Raw genomic sequence first — 23224 nt, 5'->3', positions numbered from 1 at the left:
GTGTGTGGGGGGCACAGTTCACCAAAGCGATTACTGCATTTCTGAGTTCTGTTCCTTTTCACCGCCAAATTTTTGCATAGTCAGGAAATCCATCTGCAATTTCTTTAGTCCTTTCTGCCTAACAAAATTATCCCGACCTTTAAGCCTTAGTCCAAGTTTGTATCTTTAACAAAGTATTCCCTTACTATGCTAGTATTCCCTACTAACCTAAACTAGTAGGTTTCTGCTAGCAGTTGCTTTATAGCCAGCAGCATTGTGCCTAGAGATGGGGTTTTTTCCTATTTATTTCATATATGAGTTTCCCTCATCCTAAACTCCAGAGAAGCAGGGATTGTACTTCATAAGCTCTTATTATGTGCCTTCTTAAGTTGTATAAATAACCGTTGTTTTGAAATGAGCACCTCACCAACCGTTTGTTTGTAAACAGCATGGACACTACTGCTTTATCAACAGCATACACAGTTTAATCGAGTCATCTAATGAATATATTTGGAGCTCCTTCTTTGTACCTTATGCCATAGACATTGCCATGTTAGCCCTTTCATAAAACTAGAAGTGAAAACATTTCTGGAAATGTAGTTTTTATCAGATAATTTCAAAACCCTATAGAGTTGCAGCCGACAGATGAGTGCTTTTGCTCATGTGATTATCTCACGAAGGAGCCTTATTACTATTAGGAATTTCAGCTTTATGTATAATTTATTTTAGTCAATTGCCTTGATCACTAGGTGGAAACTGCCAGTTAGTGTGAGAAAGTTCCAACTGTGAGATTCAGAGAAATTAACCTGCTCTTTTAGAATATGGAGCTGACAATCAGAAAGAACCTTTGTTCTGAGCAGCTTGATAATTCTGTTATTTTTTTTAAAGCAGCCACTGAATAGAGTAGACACAAATTAATGATTTAATAGACAACTACAGCAATGCCTTTCCTTTTTGAAAAGCATTACATATAGATATTAGAACAGAGGTCATTGCCAACACATAAATAAAAAGCTTGATTTAAAATGAATATTTATTTGATGGCTTCTACAGCACCATCAATCATTTTACGTGTGAAAAGAGGGGCTCATTTTAGTGACCTTTGCAAATGGAGCTAAGTTCACGAGCTTGTTGGAAATGCTGTACTCTTGAATGAGTTTTAAAAGGTACCTGAATTGACTTAATGCTGTGACATTTTACAAGGACATATTCTATTTATGTTAATCTTAAGATTTTTCTATGTGTCAAATTGGTGAGTTTCTCCAAGTACAGGGTTTTTCTCTGAGGTTGGAAGTCTATTTAGAGGTGACAAATAAAAAATGGCAGTCCAAAAATCTCAAAATGAAAATTCGGATTATTTGCATATTCTTCATTTATAAAAATACGAGGACATTCTCCAGTTATAAAAGGGATAATGTCAAGTTTCTCATCTTAATAAGAATAGCTTTAAATATATCCTTTGGGTGGTAGTAGCTTTCAAATTCATTTTATTCCCATAACTGTACTCATACCACTAACCTATCTGCCAAATCAGTATTTACATCTAATGGCCTAGATGGTCACAGTATGAAATGTTGCTGTGGATATATTGAGGCTAAAAAGACCAAATCTGGCTTTGTGTACAAATATGCAGTGAATTGCTCAGGTGAATGAGACAGTGTATTTTGTCTTTGAATACTTTATGAGGATACTATATAACCTATTAACTCTGGATTCATTTAATTATTTCATTTCTTACTTAAAAAAATAGATTCTACCAAAGACTCTTCTAGTCCAATTTCCATGGATACTTAGATGAATAAGGGGACTTTACGAAGTTCTGATTGTAGTGGAGTGACAGATTTATATGGAGAATAATAATAATACATTGCAACTGTACCACAGAGGTGGCACCAATGCTATGGGAGCAAAGAGAAGGCTGGAACTTCCTAGGGTCTAGTAACAGAACTGAAGAGGGGAGGACTTTACTTGGAAATTTTTACCTCTGATAATCATCATCCATTTCTCTGACCACCCCAAATGCACATTCTTTGCAAAACTTAGGTATTTGCCATGCAAATGTAGTGTTAAAACAGGTGGTCTAGCTCTCCCCTTTCAGTCAAAGCTGTTATGTGAGGGGGAGCAGTGATAAATAAATGTCCTGGGGTAGCCAGTGTCTGAGCTGATATATGAAGGTCAACAGGAAGAGTCAGCATGAACCATGTAGAGGAGAGGGCAAAAAATGTTCTCGACACAAAGATGCACCTGCAAAGTCTTGTAACCACTTAAACCAGTCACTCTGCTGCAAGTGTAAAATTCATATAATTAAATATAGATACCTGCTTTATGATTTAGATCTTCAAAATTTTCTCTTAATACATTTATTGTCAATAGGAGATACACTTGTAGTCCTTTTAGAAATAACAAACATAGATATTCTGACATGATCAAAATAAGAATGATGAAAGTAGAAAGTCAAAATGCTTGTTAAAAGAAGTACAGAATGGTGAAAAGATCAGTAGACTGAGATGTGGGTATTTACTATTTGTTCATTCAACAGATATTTATTGGACATCTCCTATACAGACACTGGGACACAATAAAGCACACAAAAATCAATGGGCAAAATAAACATAGTAGATACAAGGCAAAGTGGTTCTAAGAGTGCCTGGCACATGTAATACCAAGCACTCACATACTGCATTTTCACAAAAATCCTATTTCAACGGCCTTCTTTTCTAGATAGTGCCACATCCCTCTGCTCCTTTTCAGAGCCAAACTTCTTGAGTGAATTGGTGGCCATCACTGTCCCTATTTATTCACGTTTCACTGATTTTGCCTCCATTTTATTGAAATAGCTGCTGCTAAGGTTTCAGATGACATCCATCTTGGTAAACCATAAATATTTTTTCAACCTGAAGTCTCAGCAGAAATTTGTTGACATCCCTCTCTTTCTTGGGTTCTGTAATACAATGCTTTCTTGATTTGTTTATCTGGCTCTCTGGCCACTCATCCTTGGTCTTGGTCTTTCTCAAGCTTTAGTCCCAAGCCACATCTTTTCTTCATAATCTAATAGAGGCTTGCCCTGGAGATCCTTGCGAGTTTGCTCACAGACTACCACAATAAAGCAAATATCACAATAAAGTGAATCAAGTGGACTTTTTGGTTTCTGGTGCGTAAGGAAGTTTATACCGTACAGCAGTCTATTAAGTGTACAGTAGCATTATGTCTAAAAAATGTAGATACCTTAATTCTCTGTTACCAAAAAATGCTAACCATCACCTGAGTGTTCAACAAATTGTACTCACTGATCACAGATCACCATAACAAATATAATGGAAAAGTTTGACGTATTGCAAGGATTACCAAAATGTGACTGGGACACAAAGTGAGCAATTGCTGTTGGAAAAATGGCACTGATAGACTTGCTTCACAAACCTTCAATTTGTAAAAAGCTCAGTAAAGTGCAATAAAACAAATATGCATGTATTATCCCTGTCTGTAGCTTTAATAACAAAGTAGATGTGATTGCCATGTGCCAAGTTGTATCTTCACTTTAGATATTTTGTCTGAGTTCCAGACTCATATCCAACTGTCTACTTGTCATTTCCACATTAAGAGTATTTCACACACATCTTTGATCCAAATTCCAAAAACTGAATTCATGATCTTTTTCACAAACCTGGTTCACTCTGTTTCAGTAATTGCTACCAGCCTCCAGCTAGTTGCTCAAGCCAGAAAACTGGGCATTACTCTTGACCACTAACTACTTTAGAGTTCAGATTTTATCTATTAGAAGTCTCTCAAGTGGGTTCACTTGTTTTCATCCTTACCCACTAAATCTCATTTTCCAACATTAGAATATTCACCACTCAAATCCAATAATTGGTCACCTAGATTATTCCAGTGGTTTTAGCTGGTCTCCTTAAAATTTACTTCTGAAATACAGTGGACAGGTGGTTCTGTATCTTGTCTATCTAGGAATAAAGACCCCACATCTTTACCATCAGTTATAATATTCTTCAAGATTTGGCTCCTACTTACTCCTCCGCCTTCTCTCATGGCACTTGGCCCTGCTCTGTGCTCTAGCCACATCAGTCGTCTTCATAGGATCAAATATGTCATGTTAACTGCATACTCAGAACCATCACATAAACTGTTCCTTTTGCTTGGCACATTCTGTCCTCTCTCTCTTTTTTTAAAAAATATTTTAAAAATGTATTCATGAAAAAAAAATATATTCATGAGAGACACAGAGAGAGGCAGAGATATAGGTGGAGAGAGAAGCAGGGAGCCTGATGTGGGACTTGATCCCAGGACCCCGGGATCACAACTTGATCCCACAACCTCGTGATCACGACTTGAGCCAAAGGCAGATGCTCAACCACTGAGCCCCCCAGGTGTCCCGACATTCTGTTCTCTTTTTGTTCACCCTTTTGCTTGATTAACTTATACTCGTCTTTCAGACAGCACTTCAATGTTTATTTAGAGAAGTCTTCCCTGACTGATCAGATTACAAAAGTCCCTTTTTATATATTCTTTAATAGCCCTCCATGCTCTTCTTTGAAATATTGATTATATAATCATGTATTATAATCACGTACGGTACCTGCAATCATGAACAGCAATCACGTATTTGTGTGATTATTGCATTGCATCTCACTCCCATAAATTTGATCATTTTTGCATAGTGTCCTTTTATCTGTATGCATAGTGCTTAGCCCATAGTACATATTTATTGAGCCAAAGAATGAATAATGTTTACCGAATTCTTTACTCTGTCAGAGACTACTAGCTGTTTGTCAGAATTTACAAGTAGGATTAGTAATCCATTCCACTTTCTGTGGTTTGCAGAAAATGAGCAACACTTAATCTTACACTTAATTCAGTTTACCAAACACTTATATTTTCAATATGTCAGTCATGGTGCAATGTACTGGGGAAAAAAGGCTGACTAAAGCTTGCTCTTGCCCTTAAGAGACTTATTCTTTGCTAGGGAGAATAGACATAAAATAGAAGTTCAACATAAAATGGTAAGTGCCATTATAGAAACATATTTTAGGAAGAACCACTTTAGAGAAGGTAGAGGAATTTGTTTTGGTTAATTTCATATGTGAATTTTTAGTTGGAGGGTAGGGAAATGTGAAAAGAATATAGAATATGATGCCTAAAATATCACCATTCATACCCTTTTGGTAAGCTCTAGATTGCTAGGAGTCCTTTAAAATGATATGAAATACTGTTTTGCCCCCTAGTGGATGATATGACAATCCATCACAATATTACATTTTAGTTGATAGTTTCTTGGAGTATGGAAGATTTAACTGAGTGGAAATGAGCAACAATGAAGGTGATTCTGGTTATGTCTATAACTTGAGATGCTGCTTTACTTAGAAGAGGGCATAAGTCTGGGTAAAGGGCCAATTGTATGAGGACATGTGAAGAAAGGGAATAATGGAAGACAGTTTAGAAGGTATCCAAAGACAAACCTTTACCAAGTTACCTTGTCCCATTAATGTTCTTCCTATATTAACTACATGTCCTTGATTTCCTGGGACAGGCCTAAATTTCAATATTCCATTTTCTTGTCCACATGTGACTTTGAGGCTCTGTGGTAAAGTGGATCCTGAACACTCGTTCCCATAATTCAAATAACTAATTTAATCTTCTATAGTGAAATGTAGATACCAAGTAATTTTGAAGTATGGGCAACATATTTCTAAATAAAAATGCAGATTTGACCTCTGCACTTAAAAGGAAGCATTGCTAGGAAATATTATGTGGAAGGTGGGCCATTGATCCTGGAGCATTCATTAAAAACAACAACAACAACAACAACAACAACAACAACAAAAATGCCAGATAATCCTTGGAAGGGATTGTTGGGCACTTTTCACCCTGAGAAGTGTTCTCTCTTTACAGCAGAGATGTGCATTTGAATGATTTCTATATAGTCTTCTACTGATAGAGCAGCATTAAATTTTTACCAATCACGGCAACAACAAAGACTTTGTATCCTGACCTTCTGTCGCTCGTAGTTATCTTTACTTGTGCGTCCCAACTAACTTGAAAGGATACTATGGGGTAATGGGGTGTTGACAGAGAAAATTCAGTAGCCAAGGTGCTGTTTTTAATCCAAAGAATACTTTTCCCTTTTTAGTTCCAGGATGCTGGTGACCAAGGGGGAAATCTGGAGGAAATGGCAGTGCCACACAATTAGGAAGCCTCATTGGCATGGTAAGTTTTTCCTTTTCCTCCTCACGGAGGGCTGGGTAAAAAAAAATGAGATGGAATGGTGAGCAGACCCAAGCTGTGCTGCTCACCAGCTCTAGGGGACGCTCTAAGCAAATTCTTCCCTTCCTGTTAAACTGTATAAGTAGCACTTGCTGTATCTTCCTCTGAGGATTACATAAGATCTACATGTGAGCCTGAGGTGGGGGGGGGGAGGGGGGACACAAAATCCAGGAGAGAACGGAAAGGAAGACGATAAAAAGTGTGGTATAGATAGGAGAGTCACATAGAAGCTGGTGAAGAGAGAAAAGCTACTTAATAGCAAGGTTAGGGAGCAGCTTCTCCACTCTGGCTTCATTCAGCTGGCCAGTGAGTCTGTCCATAGCAAATGGGAGCCTTGGAGAAAAGAGAAGGTGGAGAAGAAAAGCTGATGAATTGGGGTTGGGGAGGCAAGGCAGTGGGAAAAAATAGAGAAAGGAATAGAAGGGAGAGAAAAAATTGGAGGATGAGAGTAAGGAAAAAAAAGTTTATCTATTTCATCTTCTATTAGAAAGAGGGCAGAAGGAAGGAGATGATAAGGAAAATCAAACAGCTTGGGAATAGTAAGAAAAGCAGTGGGAGGATTTTGAAAGTTTTTTTTATGTCAACTCAACTCATAAGAGATGAGACCTGCTGCCTGGCGAGGGACTGTGGGGGTGGGACCTTAATTATTAGTTCAACTGGGAAGAACCCAGGAGACGTATTTGCAGTAATTCAGATCCACAGACATAAAGAATTTGATTGAACCTCAGATGACAGGATATATTTTGTAGACTGTGTCAGAAGGAAAAGCACGAAGCACTGTGGTGATTTCCCTGAACCAAGCTAAATCTAGACTGTTGGTTCTCTCCCAGATTGAAGTAGGAGATATAGGTTAGAGCAGTGTCATTGGAAAAAGAGTCTATGATATGTTGGAGTTCCATTAATGGCAGCAGAGAGATTTGATGTTAGAATAGGGAAATAGAAAAGTGTGAAATAGAAAGCCATTGAGAAGAACATGGGCATTCTAGCTTCTAGTTGCTTTTAATCCAGAACAGAGATGCATTCTGGTGGTGGCTGGAACAGCCTGAGATGCCCTTTACATGTATGCCAACAAGTCGTATGAGGAAAAAATACCTGAGGATAAAAAGTTGTGAATAAGAATAAGGTAGCATGGGATCCCTGGGTAGCGCAGTGGTTTGGCGCCTGCCTTTGGCCCAGGGCGCGATCCTGGAGACCCGGGATCGAATCCCACATCGGGCTCCCGGTGCATGGAGCCTGCTTCTCCCTCTGCCTATGTCTCTGCCTCTCTCTCTCTCTCTCTGATGACTATCATTAAAAAAAAAACAAAAAAGAATAAGGTAGCATGGGAGTTTAGCAAGAAGGGAAAGTATGTATTTTGGGGTAGATGGCCCCTAAAAGTTGCTGTTTGGGTACCTTTTGGTAAGATGTAGGAAATTATTTTTGACCAAAAGGAAAATATTATCAATGTTTACAATAAAGAGAGGGAAGTTAACACTCCAGAAGAGATTGGTCGGGGAAAAGGGGCTTGATACTCATTAATGGGGGGAAGACTACCACCCAGAGTGGAGGAATGGATTCTTGGAAAGGAAAAACATGGGTGTGAACATGTGGCAGGAAAGACAAAAGCTAAAAAAGACCAGCTTTGTGAATGGGCCTGGCTCTCTCTGTCTTTATGAGCAAGGAGAACTAAGATGGCAGAAATGTAAGCATCCGGGTGAAACACAGCCAGCTTTTAGATAGACTCTTGGAAATGGTGGTCTCACTTTGAAAAGATGTTTAAAAGTACAAACAGCATTTATGCCGATGATGCCCGAGTAGGCGGCCAAGTCCATGGACATAAAAAGGAAAATTATAAAAGTATTGTACAAAGCAGTGTCAAGGGAGATACACACTATGGAGCAGAGACATTACTACCTGAAAGCGATTTCATTTGAGTTTGCACGAAAGAGGACAAGAGCTCTACTTGCATGCTCTTGATTGCCCCGTGTTCTACTGTGCCTTCAATCTTTGGACATGCTCTTGCTTTGCCTGGTATAACCTCCCTCCCTTTGTTTTTCTACTGGATTCCTACTTATTTCTCAACTGTTACCTCTTTGAGTCTCTACTATACTCTGAGTCTGGCCCTTCTTCCCTCTTTGTGCTTCCACCACACCTTTCCAAACTCTCAGTGTAGCACTTGTAGTACTATTCTCTACATATCTGTTTACCTGTCTGCCTCTTTCATTAAAGAAGCCCTGTGTTTTAATCAGTTTTGACTAACAGCGTGTCTGCTGTATGGCTAAACATCAGTATAAAGGGTCAGATCAAGAGAGATTGTGTCTTACTGTAGGACGGGCAGAGGACAGAGAAAGATGACAATTCTTCGTTTGTGTGTTATGGTAGGAAAAGTTTGCAATTAGTTGGTCAAGACTGAGAGGGAAAAATGAAAGGCTATCTTATATGCACTAGTGATGGAGAAAAACTAGGTCTAGCACATAGCACATTTTTTTTAGAGTTAAAATATCATTTAGATTTCTTATGAAAAGCAAAAAAATGGAAGTAGCGTTTTGGGAGAAGGCTTTCTGGGAGAAGGTATGCCAAAAGCAATGGATAAAGATCATTGGGAAAATAACTTGACAGAGTAAAAATGTAGAAAAGGCAAAGAGATAACACGATTTGGGAGGAGTCAGTAGGCTTTAAAAATGATAACATGAGTAACACTGGGAATTCCTCTAGTTTGATGGTAGGAGAGAAATTGTAACTAGATTAATATAATAACTACCTTTGATGATAAATGCTAAGAATAAAATGAGATCAAAGATATAAAAGAGCTTTGAAATAGTAATCTGTAAATGAAAGGTATTAACATTATTTTTTTTGCTAACTTGATAACAGTAGAATAAAATTTAAAAAAATTTCCCCTACTTCTTTGCTTCATTATTACCTCTTTTTAGATATCGAGTAGCTGGATCTTGTAAAGATGCAAAAGAACCCTCTGTTACTTGATGACTTAATAGCTGAGGTGGAATATTTGAATTTCTGAATTGGTATAAAAGTCAATTAAGACTATGGCCATTTTAGTTATTTCGAGGGGAATAATAACCCTCTATAGATGGAATGCTATGGGAATTGTAAGGAATTCCTTACTTGAAATGAAGTTTTTGTGCTACAGGCCTGTTGCACCGACTTGATAGTTTCATAGAGTCACTGTGAAAACCATCTATCTCATCAGATTGTGGGGAATAGAAACAGTCTTTCTCATGCAGAGTCCCTTCAGTTTTTGGATATAGCTGAGATTCTATGGAGCCGTGTACATAGACGTACAGACTAGAAATTGGAACTTCTTCATCTTGACTATGTGTAACCGACTCAAAGCAACGTTAGTTTACCTCCTTTAGAAAATAGGTTAAAGTGAGCAATTCAAAGGTGAGAAGTGAACACTCCTGACATCTCCACTGATCTCGCAGTTTCTTAGTGAAGCTGTCTCATCTGCATATTACTTTTTTTTTCAGAGTTTTTGACTTCTGTCTCTTCGGTGGTGATCTTCTGTTCTCATTCATTTCTGCTTAAAGGTTATGCAGCTAATTAGTGTATTTCTCCTGTAAGCCATAAATGCATTGCATGTTGTGGCAGTTACAGAGGAAGTCAAGATCCTCTCTAAGTATATTTGGAATCTCGTTTGCCAAGATTTCACAAATTGTTCATTTTGCAGAAACAATTTAGTTTCCATGTGGTTTGCCTAGGGGAAAGTTCACTGGTGTTCATTGTTAAGAAAATCAGAACATTAGAGAATTCAGTGGTCCCTTGAATGTCACTAAATCACATAATGCAAAAATACAGTTAATCTGCAGGTGAGTATGATATGAATTTGAACGGCAGCCACTCTCTTCAGACAAAGAAAGCACACAGGTACATCTTATTTGCTTCATTTTGCATGTATTCAGGCTGAGCGTTGGAGTGACCCTGCTGAGATGTCAGGGTGTTTTTAGTTATGTAAAATACATCACAGATTTTTGCGAGCAATGATTACTAAAAGAGTTTTTTTAAGACCTGTGTTATGCAATTGGTAACTCAAGGCATTTTAAACTATGATGATTTTCTTCCTTATTTGCAATGGCTTTCTGGCTTTCATCTTTTTGATCAGGATATTTTTATGAAAGAAATTTTCTTTAGTTTCTAGGAGATGTAAATGAGAAAACTGACCCATACATTTCTCGTCAATATCACCAGATGGCTTTTATCATTTTATTAGGATTTTGTTTTTATCTGTGGTTTTTATCTATTATGTGACATCCTACTATGGAAATCAATACTAATTTTTTTGAAACACTTTTTCAACTGTGAAATCACATAAAAGCATGTTTACCAACATTGTACCCTAAAATAGTTTGTAGATTTCCACAAAAACTACCTCAGAAAAGTAGTGACCATTGTTCAGTACATTCTGCAAAGGGATAAATTAAGAGCCTGAGGTAATCTTATTTCCATTGCTTTGAAATGAAAATTAATTCTTGGCAAATAAATGAAAAAAACTTAAATCACACAAGTTTCAGAAGATTGCCCCAAATCTTTCAACTAGGAGAAAGAATATGTGAAATCTAAGGGAGAGCATTTTGAATTTGAAACTGAAAAGAACTGTATAAAACCGTGTTATCTGAAATAACAAGTGTTAATGAGAATGTGGAGAAAAAGGAACCCTTGTACGCTGTTGGTGGGAATGCAAATTTGTGCAAGCCACTGTGGAAAACAATAACAAAAACAACAAAAATAGAATTACCATATGATCTAGTAATTCTACTACTATTTACTGAAAAAAATGAAAACACTAATTCAAAAAGATATGTGCACCCCTATGTTTATTGCAGCATTGTTTAAAATAGACAAGGCACAGAAGCAAGCCAAATGCCCATCCATAGATGAATGGATTAAAGATGTGTGGGGTGTGTGTGTGTGATAGAACGTTACTCAGCCATAAAAAAGAATGGTATCTTGCCATTTGCAACATGGATGGACCTAGAGGGCATGATATTATGTGAAATGTCAATCAGAAAAAGACAAATACCATATGATTTCACTCATATGTGGAATTTAAGAAATAAAACGAATGAAGACAAAAATACTCAAATATGGAGAACTCAACTAGTCGTTGCCAGTGGGAAAGTGGGTAGAGGGATGAGTAAAATTGGTAAAGGGGATTAAGAGTACCCTTATTGTGATGAGCACTGAGAAAGTATGGAGTTGTTGAATCATTATGTTGAATGATTACAGTTAATATAACATTGTATATTAATTATACTTAAGTAAAGAAATTATGTTATCTGTAAGAAACCTTTAGATAGTATGAATCTTTGAATATTTGAAAGCATTTGGATGGAGAAGATGAACCATAGATACATATGACCACTTTTTGAGAAGTTACAATAGAAGAATCTTTAAGCTTATGGGGAAAATCACAAAAAAAGTTAGAGAATGTATAATATTATAGGACAGTTAATTCAAAATTTATCTAGAATGAATTAAAGGTAAAGAAATGAATCAGTGATGTTACTTACAGGTGAGAATGGTACAGAGTTAGGTGGGAAAACTTTCTGAAGGGAGATGTTTCTATTGTAAATTATGAATACACCAAGTGTCTGTCCATCAGCTGATCAATGGGTAAAGATGTGTGATTTATATACAATGGAATATTATTCACCGAAAAAAAATCTTGCTATTTTTAACAACATGGATTGTACCTAAAGTATGTAATGCTAAGCCAAATAACTCAGTAAAAGACAAATACCATGTAATTTCATTCATGTGGAATTTAAGAAACAAAACAAATGAACAATGAGGGAAAAAGGAGAGGGAGACAAACCAAGAAACAGATGATAGAGAACAAACTGGTGGTTACCAGAGGGGAGGAAGAGGGGAGGTATCTGAAACAGGTGATGGGGATTAAGGAGTGCACCTGTCCTGATGAGCACTGGGTGATGTGTGGAAGTGTTGAATCTCTGTATTGTGCACTTGAACTAATGTAACATTGTATGGTAATAAACTGGAATTAAAATAAAAATAAAGAGCCAAAAAAATTAAAAAAAGCTCCTCAATTGTGTGTGAAGGTAAAGTTTAAAATTGAACAGCTCACAGAAATAAGTTGGGGCAGTTTTTCCTAGGGTCTTTGAGAAAGTTTCCTATCTTAAAAAAAAAGTATATCAAGAAAGGAAAATGGACTGGAGCCTAAATCTGTATTCCTAAAAGATGTTAGGTTCTCAAAAATTATTTTGGAAACGGTAACTGCGATAGTTAAGACTGCAGTTAAACTACTGAGTTCAAACCAGGGCTTCTCACTAGTTGTATGATCTGGGAATATTCTGAACTTTTGTGGGACTTTGTATCCTCACCAGTAAAGTGGGATTTAAAGACCCTAAATCAAAGGAGTATTATTAGACTTAATATATGCGCAGTGCATACAACAGAATCTGACACTTAGTGCTCAATAAATGTTGTTTTTGATTACAAGCCCTCACTGATGGATTTCAGATCTTCCCATGCCATGAAATACAGGTCATCATTCTCTCTGGTGAATGAACAAATTGAGGCTCAGTCATGTGAAGTAACTTTTTAAAGGTAACATGGGTTTTAGAAGCCAGAACACAGACAGGTCTTTTAAGTACCAGAGTCCATGTTCGTTCTTCTATGTGGCAAAACTTGTGAAATTTTAAGTTTCCTTTTATAGTGGATCATTATTCAATAGTATTAAACTCTATGCCAGTAAGCTACTGTTAGCATAAGATGCTGAACTGGAAAAAAAAAAAAAAAAACATGGCAGGATTTCCCTGGTGTAAGTGTTCACAGCCAGATTCTTTATCTCTAATATTATGCATCGTCTGTTAAGCAATTTGTAATTGCTTTCAAGTCTTCCAGAATGCACAAGAATCAGCAGACTACAATTCCTGAATGACCGTCTCAAGGTCTTGCACGGCTATCTGCAGACTGTTGAGATGAAAGTGTTTCTCAGAGGAGCAGAAGCATGTCCAAACACAAGCTCCCCAATTTCCCTTTACATTATGAGGTTGCCTGAGCTAAATACACTGACTAAAGGAGATGTATCAAGCTGCCTTGATTCAGAAGGGATAATAAAATTTATTCTCTGGCCTCATAGGGATTTAGTGAGGTCAGAGAAGAAAAAAAGGAAAGTATAGGCTTTCTGCAAAAGAGGGGATAAATGCAAGAAGGGGATTATTTTAAGCAGTGAATTAGAAAAATATAAAAGCAAGCCACCTTCTCTAACCAAGAGGCAAGTGCTATCTTCTCAGTTCTCCTGTGGCCAAAGGCCAATGGATTGTGTGATTGAAGTACTTACTGGGCTGCACGTAGTAGAGGTTAGAACTAAAGTCTCCTATAGATGGAGATTTGAAACCTTGTTTGCCACTGTCTAGCTAGTGGCCTTCGGCAGATTGCTTCATCTCCTTGAGCTTTCTCTTTCTGACTTTATGAAATGGGGATAACGATAGAACTGATCGCAACTAGTTGTTGAAAGGATTCAATGAGATGAGATAAACTCAATGAGATGAGGTAAAGTGCTTAGAGTGGTGCTTAGAACATGGTAAATGCATAGTGCCTGCTAGTTATTCTGTTCTTCTCAGTAGCATTTCTACCCATAAACAACTAAGGATTTTTTTTGAAATGATATTTTATCCATCTTTGCGGGCTCACTGCTTGGCTAGTGCCGGGTGTAGTACCTGGCACATAACAGACACTCATATTTTTGTTGTATTAATTGATGGATGGATAATGCCTTGTGAATGTTTATATAGACACACCCACCACTCTAATCAGCTGTCTCACTAGACTGTTCTTGGATACACAGAAGAGCACATGGACAATCAGGAATGGGGCCTGGAAAGATGTCTGTGTGAAGGTGTGGGTATCACCACCCTTGGACCCGTCCTAGGTTCTCCTTCTACAGGGCAGCACAGGATCTTCTCACATAGTCTATCAAAGATGAAGTCCACCGAATCCTACCCTTGGGTAAAACATGGGTTGGATTTTGCCTCCCAGTTGACTCTTCAGTTGTCCTGAGCTGGGGTCAACACAGCAGGTGTATTACATCTGGCTGCTTGGCTGGGAAGAGTTAAAATGGAAATCAGAAAGCTCACGGGGAAGCCAGAAGATATGCCAGCCGAAACTGCAAGAGTAAAGGCTATTTTCTCTCCTTCAGAACATTTTTTCCTTTGGAGGGTTTTTTTTTTTTTTTTTTTTTAAGAGAAAGTATATGGCTTTTGACTTGTGAGCAATTTAGAGAAATACTAGACTCGTGAGGACATAGTAGAAAAAAATAAGTAATGGTAGTTGATTATGGGTATGGTACTATTTTGGAGACATTAAATACTATATGTAAAGCATTTAAATTAAGCGAGTTATTAGTGAGGGGAAAAGGTATGAATATCTTAAATTGAAATGAACTGTTTATTTTTATTTTTATTTTTTTTTGAAATGAACTGTTTTAACCAATGTGTCCATAATAGAACTTATGGTTTTCCTCAAAAGTAATGCATCTCTTTTTGTAATTAATTTAATTTGCCCTGTTTATTCACTTCAGTCAGCCAAGCTAGAATTAGAATCATTTTCAATGGTTCTCTGTCTCCCACCTGTCTAATTGATAACAAAGTTCTGTTAAGTACATTTAAAAAAATATTTACTTATTTAAGAGACCGAGAACAAGTGGGGGAGGAGCAGAGGGAGAGGGACAAGCAGACCCCACGCTGAGCGAGGGGGCCTCGTTACAGGCCTCAATCCCACAACCCTGAGATCATGACCTGAGCCAGAATCAAAAGTCAGCATCTTACCAAGTGAGCCACCCAGGTGTCCCTGTAAATACATTTCTTAAAACCTTTTTCAAATCTGAGTTTTCTTCACTGTCATAGATTTTTGTACACTCTGCAACAACCCCCTAAATGGACGCCAGAGATGCCAGTTAATCTTTGTATTGCCAGCGCTAGCTTTCTAAACTGGCAGCTTTAATATCCTTATGGCAGCCAACCAGAATCAAATGTTAACTCCCACATTCAAGGCCCTAAGATATTACCCTTATTTATTTTTCTGGATCATCCCTCCCCCCCTCCCCTTTTTGTTTTTCTCTTATGTGTACTCGATCCTAGCCTGGTCTAGGCATCTTGTTCTTGAATTGCTCCACATGCTCACCCAGCTTCCTCTGCTTGGAAGTCCTTATTCTCAACTTGAATTCCTAGTCCTCCTTTATAACTCACTTCAGATTCACTTTCACATCATCCCTTTGAAGTTTCTACTTCAGAAGGCAACATCCCTTCCTCAGACACCTATAAACACCTTGGGGGGAGAAACCAGGTCTAATTTATCTGTAGAACAGTGGGTTCAGCAGAGAATGATCTGTAGATGTGTATTTGCTGAGTTACATCATCAGGTTAATGAAAAAAAAAAAACTTTCACAAAGGAGCCATGTCCTTTGCTTATGTGATTTCATTTGACATACTTAAAGGTAGAAGGTATAGAGCACATAGTTACTTAGGCAATTCTTGTATATAATGGGTTGATTGCTGGGAAGAAGCAAGGCAAGGGTCTTTGTGGAGTGTGTCACCTGGAGCGTAGGCTTTGGAGTCAGATTGACCTGAGTTAAAATACAGATTCTGTAATTTAATAATCATAGGACTTTGGGGGGAGTCCCTTCACTTTTCCTCTATAAAATGACGGTAACGATACGTCCATATTGTGTGGGAGGGCTGCAGACATCAAACAATATATGAACAGCCCAGAGTACAGTGCTCTTAATTTTATTAAAATAGAGAAACTTTTTAGAAGCACCTGGGTAGCTCAGTAGCTCAGTCAGTTAAGTGTCTGACTCTTGATTCTGGCTCAAGTCATGATCTCAGGGTTGTGAGATCGAGCCCTCACCATGGGGCTGAAGATTTCTCTCCCTTCTTCTCCCTCTGCCCCTCCCCACATGCTCTCTTAAAAACAAAATAAAACAAAACAAAAGGAACTTGTATATAAAAGTTTAAAAATCGGCACATCAATAATACTTCTAAACAGGAAAAAAAGGTGCTAACAGACACATGAAAGAAATGTAGAAGCTTATTACTATAGGATATAGCCTAAATTGTCAAGCTTAGGGTCTGAGGAGCCTGACACTATCACATCGCTGTGTCCATATAACATCCCATGTAACATATAATAGTTCTGTGTAGTGTACAAATGATTATAGAGCTCCTATAGAGGTAATAATAAGACCAATTTAATAGGGAAATCTTGATTTTCCTCATAATTTGATTTCTGGTTGCAACAGTTGAGATACTACAGCTCAAATGGAAAAAGACAAGATATTACACTCGCCGCTTTGCTCATCTGATCCCTGAGTCATTGTAACATGTTTTCTTTCTAGGTTCAGTAGTATCTTTTAACTGTGTACAGAGGGCCTATTTATTGGTGCCATTGGCAGGGTACGTGGGGGGGAATCTGAAGAAGTCTCTGAAATAAACACAACCATTAGGACTTTAAAAAGCCACTTGACGGTCATCCATTTAAAAGCTATTACCAATCAGCTGCCTCTTGCAGGAGAAGAAAAAAAAATCTGTGGATTGAAGACACTTGAAATCAGAGATTAGCCAAGAGATGCTCTTTCATTTCCAAATAGAGAGCCAGGATGTCAAACATCTCTAGTTTCTTGAAACACAGAAATCTCTCTTAGGATTTAATTTTTTTTAAGGGACAAAATGAACTAAAGCCACCCCCCCCCCCCCCTTTGCTGTAATAATATCCTGCACTTTTCTTCCTGTGTCCCCAGATGCGTGCATGCAGCTGGCTGCCCTGCTCTGGTGAGCGTGTCTCATTCTGGCTCTTCCTCAGTTCCTATCTGATCATATTTCGAAATGTCATTCATGTTTATGCAGGCCAGTGCACAAAACAAAATTAATTTAACTCACAACGGCGCATTAATATTATTACTTTTGACACCATGGAAAACTTATTAACTATAGCTTGTCACAGGCCTCTCACCGAGTAGCCCAACCTGCAGCATGCAGAGGAAATGTCATATGATGGAAAGGGGTTTGGACTGCCAGACCTTGTAAAAAGTCCAAGTAGTTGAGTTTTTAAATGATTATGCTAAAATTAACTCTCTGTGAATGGCAAGAAGAGCCCTGTCCCATTTTGTTGGACTACACTGTTGGGAAATGTTTTTATGGTGCAGGATTTAAGCCTTATGTATTTTTTCCCTTTATCAATAAATATCATCTTTGTGTTTTAAAGAGGTAGCAGGCAATTTAACACAAATAGCTATTGTGTGAGGCTATAATTACCCCAGACTGTAAATGAAGGAAAGAGCAGAGTGAGCTAGTATTCATTGCATACTTCCTGGTTCTAAGTGTTCTCACCTTACTGCATCTTATTACAATAGCTTGTGGTGCGGGTTTTGTTTTGTTTTGTTTTAAATTGAGGTATTATTGACATTGTAACGAGGTTTTGTATTCTCCGTCTGATGCATAAGGAAATTAAAAGCATGAGAGGCTAGCTGACTTCTGTTTGCAGGGTTCATGAGTGGCAGAGGCACTTGCAACCTGAGTACAAAGGCCTTCCTACTCTGGGAGTCTTCTGCAGTCACACTAAATCTGAAGGAAAAGAGGAAACCATAAGCCTTACACAAAGTGGGCAATATTTCCTCTGCTTTTCATGGAAATGATTTATGGACATTATTTATCACTCAAACCTGGCATTTACAAAGGGACCTGATTTTGGCATTGAAAAAGTTCTATTTTTTTTTTTTTTTTTGGTATGAAATTAGACATGTGACAGTATTTTTTTTTTCTTTCTTTCTGTTCAGTACCTGTTGGTCTGTTTTACTACATCCACCAAGGAGATTATATGCTGTTGTTCTTTTTGGCCAGAACACTGCTTTCCCCACCAAGAGGGTGTTCTGTGTCACACTTTGAAACGGTGATTTGGAAAGTGACACAGTCAGTCCTGGGAAGTCTCACTCCCTGAGCTTCTGGTAGGACAGCCGGGAAGTCCAGTCTCTGTAGCTACCAGAAATAGGCTAAAGTCTCCTAGAAACAAGAGAATAGTTGGGCTTCCCTCAGGTCCCACACTCCCCCTGATACTTAAGCGGGATTCAAATGTTAGAGCAGAACGTCCAAAGGCTACTAGGTTTTACTACAACGGAGCCAACCTGCCAGACACCAAAGAGTTTCCTGTGTGGCCGGGAGAGCGGAACACAAATTTGATGGCTACGTATCATAGAGCTTGGCTGGCATTTAAAATGTAAGTGTTTTAAAATCCACGCTTCGAGGAAGTCTTTTAGGTTGATATGATTGTGTGATGGTATCTCAAAGGCGTTGAAAGCCTTTTAACAATAGATTTGCTGCTGCTTTAACCGAAGGTATAAGCCTTCATCTCGTTATTTTGCCCCATTCCTTTGTGCTGCATGGCAAGATTCACCACAAAAACTTCTCTTTGCTGGTCAAGATTTTATTTCAGCCCCAACAGCTTTTGTTAGCCCTTTCCAAATTTCTTGCTGTCTGTGATACAGGACATAAGTGATGCACCGATGGGGTTTGAGCTCTGCAGTACTGCAGAGGTATTCTGGGTCTTATTTTAAAATGTTGATCTGTTTTGACCTTCCTGTTTTCTAAATTTCATAAGAGCAAATACTAAATGCTTTCCTGGTATAATTGGTGGGAAATTTTCTGGGGCGAACTAATTTGGAACAAGGAAAAGAAATTCACCAGCTGAACATAAGCTAAAATGGAAACCCATTCAACGTGTCTACACTGCAGTTGGTATCGGGGTATTTGGAGCACAGAGGGGAATGTAGGAGGGATTAGGTGAGTTTATCCCCATTTTCTTACAACTCATGGTAGAGCACTTGAAAACCTGTTCTGAAATAAGAATATACTAGACTAAATTTTGGAAGAGTGGTCATTTGTTATGTCAGGCATCACATGTGGGCATTTATATTTATATATGTGTGTCAAAAATGGGAACAAAAATATCTTCAGCATCCTAAGACAATATTCTCACTTTCAGAGATCCCCAAATTATCTCTGTCCTTGTGCAAATATTAAAAAGACCCACAACTAAGGCATATACATAAATTTTATATTTTGCTTTTTTCTGCTTAACATACAAATGTATTTTTCCATATAATTATGTCTATTGGCTATCTACTACTCCACTAAGTGGGAGTATACATAACCATTTTCTTACTGTTGAATGCTGAGTGCATGCTGCTATATTGAAATAAGTTAGAGTAGGTTGGCATCCAAGAATATGAACATCTACATAGTTTAAATATGATGGCCGGAGGCTCAGCTTGTTAGTACTTCTGTTTGCAAGAACTCTTTACAATGTGAAGTTTCCTAACTCTGGGCAGATTTTTTTTCTTTTCTTTTCTTTTCTTTTCTTTTCTTTTCTTTTCTTTTCTTTTCTTTTCTTTTCTTTCTTTTCTTTTCTTTTCTTTCTTTTCTTTTCTTCTTTTCTTTCTTTCTCTTTCTTTCTTTCTTTCTTTCTTTCTTTCTTTCTTTCTTCTTTCTCTTTCTTCTTCTTCTTTTTTTTTTTTTTTTGCTGCAAGTACTCCTCATTAAACATAAAAAAGAAAAAAATTTTTTTTTTTTTTTACCTGGTACCTTTCTTTACAAGGTACCTGCTGGGAAAGTCACCATGACACGACTCCTGTTTTTATTGTATCTGTCTTAACTTTCTACTGAGAATATGCTGCCCATGGGCACTTGCCCAAGAAAGTTAGAGAGGGGCTGATGTATGGAAGCTCACTTTGCTTAATCAACTCCCCAGATCTATCACTGTGGTCCAGAGCTTTAGGAGTCGGTTTCAGCTATTTTTCATTGTCAAAAATTGATTACTTTGAAAGAGACTAAAAACATAAGTACTGATACTGTTGCTTGTCAAAGTAATTGTAGAGGGTATGTCCTACTGAGATAGGTCTTATGAAAATGCAAGGAGAGATTAGGAGTTTAAAAAAAAAGAGAAAGTCCATGTAAGCCTTGATTTAGATCGATGCCAGAGCTCTGTTTCTTTCATGGCTTTGTTTTTTAAACATCTTTGATGAATCACCAGGCTAGTAGATCCCATGAGAGATCACCTTGTCTATTCCCTTACCTTGAAGCAGGACTACAAACCCATGTCCCAATTCTTATTTTTAAAAAGCCTCCAGAGAGGTAGGCTCTTTTAGAGAGCTGTTTCAACATTCAACACTGTCAGGAGGCTCTTTTTTGGTTTCCATGCCACATTTGAACGCCTTTCTTTTTATTTGGACCCCAGTGGCTTGAGAAGGTCATGGTAAGCTGCCTTAAATGGATATTTTAAATGGACATGAAATACTCTGTTCCCTCATTTTGCGAAAGAGAATCTAGTTCTTTTATGAGAGGCCAAATCAGATGGGTGGCTACCGCAGAGGCCAAGCCCTGAGACTTGAGGGAGGACAGAATTTGGTTCAGAAGCATAGAGCTGAGTCCCAGTGGCCTCCAGCACACATGAAAGTGTCAATGCAAATGTGAGGCAATATTAATCATATTCATTGTGACACTCAGAAGAACGGAGATCATGTAAATCTTAAACTCATCATTTGCTTAATGATCTACATTTTGGGGGGCAAATGTGAACTAATACAAGTTAAAATATGTGGGGCATGAGAGAAAATCCAGACAGACATGGCTTTTTAAGTAAGAAAGTAATCTCAGAGCTTTTAATCGGAAGGATGAAGCATAGAGGATATCAGTGGCAGTTTCTGTTTGGGGATAGATTAGTCCTTAACTGGCACAGTCTCAGAATTTATTTGAATAATTTAGGTCTTAAACTCTTTGAGAGAGTTGAGCTTAACATTTACAAAATCTTGGTTTAAGTTCGCCAGAGCTTGCATTGAGGATTTGAGCCATTTCCACTGTCAGTTCTGAAGTCCAAGTGCCTACGATTTTATCCAGAAAGGAGGCAGCCTGAAGCCTTTTCTTAGAGAACATTGGCAGGGCTGGGAGGGGCGGTGCTAGATGGCTGGTCAGCACCTGGGCTGGAGCCAGACAATGCTCCGCTCTCTTCCCAGATCTGCTCCCAGCCTCAGCTTCCTACTTGGCGTCCTGGCGCTCTAACTTCACTGGGCAAGGGGCTCTGTGCTCCACAGATCACTCTGTGTCTCAAGCATTACCTTCCTGTAGAAGTTACAATGAGAAGCTGATTTTTGCTCCCAGTTATATAAGTTCTAGCCCAAGGCACTGAATTCATTATGTGTAGAACATGAGAATCTGAAAGGAGGTTTGATCTTTGAGATTGTGTACTGGGTTTTGCCATGAGATCATCCCCTGGTGACTTGTACAACACATCCTGGTGTAAGTACTTATCTCAGACTTGAACCAAATGCCCCACAGAGCAGCTCTGCCTTAAATCAGCCTTGTTAAAAATTTAGCTAGGTCTCAGCTCTTTTCTATCTTCAGGTTTAGCCCTGTTGTATTTGGAGTAATAGTCACTGAGCTAAATAATTTCCTTTCATTTACCATACCCAGGAGTGAAGTACAGGAACTCAGACTCACATGGAATTTAAAGAGGCACCTTTCTGATACTGATTACTTCTTCAGGAAAAACCTTAATCCATTTTTTAAAGAGATTTATTTATTTATTTTAGATAGCTCACGAGCGAGAGCAAGAGCAGGCAGCAGGAGGGGCAGAGAAAGAGAGAGAGAGAGAATCTCTAGCAGGCTCCAGCTGAGCACAGAGTTCCATGTGGGGCTTGATCTCACCACCTCTTAAGATCATGACCTGAGCCAAAATCAAGAGTCAGATGTTTAACTGACTGAGTCACCCAGGTGTCTCTCAGTCCATTTAAAAAAAAAAAACCACATAAAAGGCCACCAGAATCATGTGCTGAAGGTCTTAATGAGTTCATTACCAAGGTCCCTTATACATTCCTCTAATCATTCCTAACTTCCAGTGCTAGGAATTTGATATGAAGTCCTTGGTCTAAAAGAACTTCAAAATAGAAGAAATAACAATTAATGTGGACTTTGGAACAAGTCAAACCCATGGACTTTGAATTTCTGGTCATACTTCCTCATTATGTGATTTTGGACAAGTTTCTTAGCCTCTGTGAGCCTCCTCTCTTTATTTGCAAACTTGGTTAACTATCATACAGTTGGTGAGATTGCATGAGCTACTGTACTTACTTATTTTACATTTGAATTGAATTTGTAAGTTATTTTTCTTCCCAAGGAAACTGATGAGCAATTGGAATCTCCAAATTAGGGAATTTATGAAGAGGGAGCACAAGCTAGCAGGTAGAAGAGGTTGGGTTTGGGGGTGGTGGTGGTGGTGGTGGTGGCAGTGGCGGTGGTGACAAGAATCCAGGTCTCCAGAAATCATCTGATATAGATGGTGCCAGATGTGGTTTCCCGCATTGGCAGCAACTTTGCAGGGCTTTGAAAAATCATGATTGGAAATGACACCAGCCATGACTCATTTCATAAAGGCTAGTTATCCCACTAAAATTCAGACCCGACATAAAGAAATATTTAAAAATTTGGCCAAGTTGTATGTGAAACTGGTTAAAGGAACTCCTATTACAAAGATGACATGAAAATCTCCAGGTGGGAATGCTAAAATGGCTTTTTCAAAATATGAAACTTTGAGATTTGAAGAAAGAACAAATTGGATACTAGATGGCATTCATTTAGTAATCATCTAGTTTCATAAGAGGTAGCTTTTGCTTTTTTCTGTCCTTTTTCCTTTTCTTGTAAGAGTTAGGGTTTTGAAATGGAAATCTAGGAGGATAGTGCCATATTTCAAATTGTATTATTTTATAGGGGAATCATCCATTTTTGGCAGATTGCTCTTTAAAAATGATTTTAGCAATGACAAAAATTGCATACTTCTGCAGAGCTCAGTATCTGACTAGAGAATTGGATGTTAATAAGGAGCTTCTTCTATTGCTTTATGAATAATAGGGGCTTAGAGAACTCTAAGCATACAAAGATATCTTGTTTTCCAAAAAAAAAAAAAAAAG

General features: G+C 38.1%; 1 protein-coding gene and 1 long non-coding RNA gene across 9 annotated transcripts in view; one reads left to right on the top strand and one right to left on the bottom strand.

Annotated features, from left to right (window-relative positions):
* The window catches only part of SYT1 (synaptotagmin 1), a 541941-nt gene that overhangs the window by 101977 nt on the left and 416740 nt on the right, over positions 1-23224 (bottom strand). The window lies entirely within an intron of this gene.
* LOC112654769 (uncharacterized) overlaps positions 1-23224 on the top strand; it is a 312057-nt gene that overhangs the window by 111101 nt on the left and 177732 nt on the right. For all 6 annotated transcript variants that reach the window (XR_007402258.1, XR_004804963.2, XR_004804962.2 and 3 more), the window contains exon 3: positions 6119-6195. This is a non-coding gene — a long non-coding RNA (uncharacterized LOC112654769). The remainder of the gene's footprint in view (positions 1-6118; positions 6196-23224) is intronic.

Source organism: Canis lupus, chromosome 15 (assembly GCF_003254725.2).
Source record: "Canis lupus dingo isolate Sandy chromosome 15, ASM325472v2, whole genome shotgun sequence".
Lineage (NCBI taxonomy): Eukaryota > Metazoa > Chordata > Mammalia > Carnivora > Canidae > Canis > Canis lupus.
This window is presented reverse-complemented; position numbering and strand designations above follow the sequence as displayed.